This window comes from Triticum dicoccoides, chromosome 1B (genome assembly GCF_002162155.2).
Source record: "Triticum dicoccoides isolate Atlit2015 ecotype Zavitan chromosome 1B, WEW_v2.0, whole genome shotgun sequence".
Lineage (NCBI taxonomy): Eukaryota > Viridiplantae > Streptophyta > Magnoliopsida > Poales > Poaceae > Triticum > Triticum dicoccoides.
In genome coordinates, this window is record NC_041381.1 from 667,500,381 (window position 1) to 667,506,145 (window position 5,765).

Below are 5,765 nucleotides of genomic sequence, written 5' to 3' on the forward strand. Positions count from 1 at the left end.
ATGGCGGCCCCACTAGGGAGGATGGTGGTGGTGCGGCACGATGGAGCGAGGTGGGGCGGTGCCGCCGGGGGAGGGAGGTGGGGCGGGATGGGGTTGGGCGCTGCCCCGGCTGGAGGAAGGAGGTGTAGGGAGTGGGTGGAGGCAGTTTTTCTGGTGTTTCTGTGCGGCCCGAGTTAGATGAATCGAGTAGTACACAAATGTTAGCAAAATAAGCTTTTTTGGTGTGCAGAATAAGGTCTTAAGGGTGTTATCATAATAGACCCACTATATATCATCGAATGTCTCACAAACCAACACCATTAATTATTCACACATACACATCTATATACATATCCACAATTTCTCCTACATATATATGCTGCCTTTGGTGCCTCCAGAGCACGATGACAAGTGGTTCATGGGGGCGGTAGCGGGTAATAGTATTCTCCTTTGGGATCTATGACCTGGTCGAGCAAAAATACGGCTATTTTCTCTTGAAGTGATAGTATGCGGTCCGATGGTAGGAGCTTATCCCGCACCGATCTGAACTGTTAAGAAGGAGATCAATATATGCATGTGTGTTAGTTGCTTGACTAAATATCGATAATGGTGTGAATAGTGTTCTGACAAACGTACCTAGTCCTATCTATCAAATCTGCTCCTTTCGCACGTCATCATGCGAATGTTCTCGCAAACGTAGTATGCACACAGATTATTCCCCGACGCATGCCTCAGGGCCTTTACGAGAATGGAATTGAATCAGATAATGATTAATCAAGCATGATAATTAATTAATGATATTGAAACAAGAATTAAAGAGATGGTAGCTAGCTAGTACTACTTAATTACTTACCTTAGGTCGATGCCAAAACAACTTTTTTGGCCACGTGCCTCGAGTCACCTTGATGAACTTTGCCCATGCCCTGCCCGCCAGCAAAGAAAATTAATAAAGGGGTTATTAAATAGTTCATATCAGAAAATGACGAACTAATAATTATAGGCCGAGATATAGTTAATAATGATTGAAATTACCTGTTGACTATCTCCTTCACGATGGTGTAGTCTTTATCTTCTTTAGTTAGTGAGTCCAGTAATTCAACTTTTCCTTCCCCAACTTTAATGTCTAACAAGACCTAGTGTCAACCGCATACGCACACGTTTGCATGTCTTAATTAAGCGGGCATGTGCATAAAATTAATCAACTATCGTAAACCGTATACACTTAATTATTAACATCTAGCTAGCTAGTAAGCAAAAACAGAATTTGTAGTACAAGACAGTGTGACTCCTGGGAAGTTGTAAGGAAGTAGTATATCTTCACTGCTATTGAGGCGCTTCAAAACTCTAGCATGCTTTCCTCTACAGCATCTTGACAATGTTCAATCTGCCATATGTCCTGATTAATGGTATTTGGGTCAATGAACCCAACGCCATAGCGTCCAGCTTTTTTCATTTCATACATCTTCATCCTGCATATAATACCACAGAAAAAGAATATAATGAGGATAATTACATGTAATGATTGATCAAAATTATCACTACATAACTAGCTTGTGACTTAAATTACAGAAAGAAATCACTTACAGACAATAGCAACTGACGATAGACTTGTCGAGTGCGTCTTGATTGTATAACTGAAATAGTTCTGGATACTCAACGGTCAGAGCTTTCTCATGGTAATAATGCTCATTCTTGACATTCACCATGAGGGACTCTCGATTGGAAATCTTGGTAATGTTCATGTACCATTGATGCAATTGATACATTCTCGTTGGGAGGTCCTTGACCTTGTCTGGATGGACCAAAGGTTTGCCCCGGACATATTGCCATGCTATTTCTGATTCTTTAAGCGTAGGCATGGGCTCGATTTCGAGGAGTTGTCCAACAGAGATATTGAGCATTTGAGCCTGCATTATATGATCCTCTGTTATTATCACATCGCCATGCTGGGGAACGCTAACGGTTTGCCCATAATAATATTTGGCGCGCGTACTACTCCTCTCATGTGTTGTTGGCACAACAAGCGGGGGGATCGCTTGCGCCGCCTGTTCTCCCAACTGGGGAACGGTTTTCCCGCATTTTTTGCTAGCTGCTTGTTGGCTCGAGCTTGAGCTCGCTTCCTTCTGTAGTCGTGCTCGATGTGCCTTCCTGATTTGGCGCTCATAGTCCGAGTCAACAGGCTTGGGAGCTGGTTCTCTAGCCATAAGAATGAAGTGGTCAATTACTTTCTCAGGCACTTTCTCCTTTGGCGGCGGTGCCGGTTTCGGTCCAAAATGGGCGTCCACTTGGGCTTGCACTATGGTTGTGTTTTGCTCCTTAGTCATGTCGTAAGGCCTCTGAAGAAGAGGAGCGAGGCTTGGACCATATTTATATCGCTTGTCTCCGCCTGTACTTCCTGAACTACCTCAACTCGTACCGCTACGCACCAAAGCTGCGGCATGTCTCTTCTGCGATTGCTGAGACGGTGGAGATGGCTGACGTGGAGTTGGACCAGGAGAAGTGGCCTGACGATGTGCCGGACTTGAAGCAGGAGGTGTGGCCTGACACGGTGCCGGACTTGAAACTGGAGAAGTGGCATGACGCTGTGTCGGACTTGAAACCGGAGGAGTCAGCTCACGCATTTGGGGACTTGGAGGAGGTGGCGGACTTCGAGGAGGAGTCGTCTCATGCGTTCGTGGACTTGGAGGAGCGGGAGTCTGCTTACTCGGTGGCGGACTTCGAGGAGGAGTCGGCAGACGACGCGGTGTCGGTTGACTTCGAAAGATGATGCAATCCTTTCTCCATAGGATGATACGATGTATGGCCTCTCCCAGTGTGCGCTCGTCTTCACCTCCAGGAATGTCAAGTGTTAGCCCCGAATATGGGTCCACCACTTCATCAACCATGACACGAGCATATCCCTCTAGAATCGGGATGCAATGGTAGGTTGCTTTGGGGGTAACTCGAAAAGCAACGCCGTCTGCCACCTTCATGGATATGTTCTTCATTTTGGAGCATAGCTCACATTTAGTGTTCTCTATGATGTCATCCATAGGGTATGTATCCAGCAGTGTGTCGCCCGGGGCAGAACCAACGCTGCTTCTCGGCATGGATGGGACGGTGCTATCCAATGCTGGACGATCATCCGCTTGCTGCTGCCGCTGCTGAGACCCCCTTTCCTGGCTAAGTGAGTCGATCTGCTGCTGCTGCTGCTGCTGGAATTTGAGTGCCAGGTCCGCGTGCCTTGCTTCTAGGCCTTGAAGGCGTTCTGCGTCCTGCTTCCTCTGCTCCTCCTCCAACTTCCTCTTCTTCTCCTCCTCCATCTTCTTTCTTGCACGGGACCTATAGTCGTCATTCCAGTCCGAAAAGCCCTCATACCAGGGAATAACGCCCTTGCCTCGTGTTCTTCCCGGGTGTTCAGGATTTTCCAGGGCGCGCGTAAGCTTGTCGTTCTCTCTGTTGGGCGTGAACTCCCTCCTTCGAGCTTCTTCTATTGCGTCAATTATCTTTTGTTCGGCTCCTTTTAGACTTGCCTTCCGCGAAACTTCGCCTGTCTTCGGGTCCAACGCTCCCCCATGCGCATAGAACCATGTTCGGCACCTGGGGGGCCAGTTCCTAGTAACCGGAGTGACCCCTGCATCCTCCATCTCTTGCTCAGACTTATCCCACTTAGGCAATCCCACCGCGTAGCCACCTGGACCCAGCCTATGGAACTGCATCTTTCTTGCGGCATTTTGCCTTGTTTTTCATCGACCGTTCCTTAGATAATTCTGAATCCTTGAAGGTCACAAAATCGTCCCAGTGCTCTCTTTGCTTCTCCAGTGTTCCCTTCAAATCTGGAGTCTTCCTTTCATTAGCGAGGTAGTTGGCCCATACAGTTTTCTTGTGGGTGTTGAATGCAATTGCCATCTTCTTAAGAGCAGCGGCCTTGACTTTCTTCACATCTGCTTCAGTGAAATGATCTGGTCGGATGAAATGTTCCATCAGAGATTTCAAAAAGGTCTTATTTGGCTCTGCCGTCGACCCAAGTAACACCTGGACGTTTAATCTTTGGCTCTTTCCATTCTTGAATGGAGATCGGGAGTTTGTCCTTCACAAGAACTCCGCACTGACGAGTCCACTTGTCCGCAACGTTCTTAGGCGTGAGGGGTTCGCCACTAAGTTTGATGGATTCGATGTGGTACTTTACACCTTCCTTCAACATTCTGCCCGGGCCTCGCTTTGTCTTGCTGTTTGTAGAAGCATATTTGCTCGATCCGGAGGGCTGAAAGAAGAAAGATCGATTTGTTAATATTTCTTCAATAAAAAAACATGTGATGATCACCATGATGCATGCTTATATAAATATACCTCGCCGGTAGTCTTTGTTATTTGAAGATTAGCATTGTCTGTGTCATCACAAACATTGTCTGTGTCATCATAATCATAATCATAGTTCATGACTTCATCAGCTCGGTCGTCGAGATCGAATATCTTTTCATCACCCTCTCCGGTATTGTTCAGATATTGGGAGCCGTCATCTGCTTCATTCAGATCATCTAGCCTGTGAGGGTTGCGTATGATGTCGAACAATTCCTCTTCTCTATCTCTGTCGGTTTTGTCTGCCATAGCTTTTACTTTACTAATACAGAAGAAATATAAAACAATTTAGTATTCAAATTACAATGCATGGATGCAATTAATCAATAAGGAAAAACTGAATCTCGAATACATCATCTCGAATATATAATCTCGAATACATCATCGTTTTAATATATATAATCTCGAATACATCGTCTTGAATATTATATATTGAATACATCACTGGCTAGGTACCTAATAAAGATCGAGTACTACAGAAGAATCTAGGGCGCCACTCGCGGTTCCTGGGGCGCGGGTGGTGCACACCCAAAGAGAAGGAACCATCACAGGATCATATCTCCGGTCATCTGCCCAAAGAACCCGCCAAGTAGTGGAGAACCTGACGTCGTCCATAGCAGCCATGTAGCGATGGACGTGCTCATCTTCCTCCTTGACACGGCGACGCACCACCTCCGGCGGGGCCGGCTGCCTCTGCACCGAATGTGGCCCACGCGAACGCCACCAAAGAAGATCAGGGTCGACGACGGGACCCGAGGTCGGGTTCCTCACCAAGCGGCGCGCCCCTCCAGGTAGCACCTCCTAGTGCCAGCCCGGCGGAGCCCACTCCCGGACATGGGTCCCCTGAAGCAGGACGTCATCGCGAACGGGTCGACGGCGAGGATGCGGGCCGGGCATATCGTCGAGAACAAATACTATATGCCCGCAAAAAGAAACATTTTTTAAATGATTGGATTGTGATAACTAAAATTCTATATATATGCAAATTCTAACAATTTGACATTAATCTAATTCATCTAACTAAAACTAATTCTAAAATTTCCTGATTATATAACTAACATTTCCATAACAATTCTAATATTTATATAACTAAAAAACAGAAAAATTGCTAACATTTCTATAAATATTTCTATAACTAAAAAACAGAAAACATTTATAACAATTCTATATAACTAACATTTCTAATATTTATATAACTAAAAAACAGAATAATTTCTAACATTTCTATAACTAAAAAATAGAAAAATTTATAACAAACAAACTAGTGTGTGTGTGTGTGTAGTGTGTGTGTGTGTGGACATGGCGGCCGGGGCGAGCTCACCGGCGAGGCGACGACGGGGCGGCGACGACGGGGCGACGGGATGGGGCGGCGACACCGGGGCGACGGGACGGGGCGGCGACGGGTCGGGGCGGCCGTGGCGTGTGACGAGACGGGCGGCAACGACGGG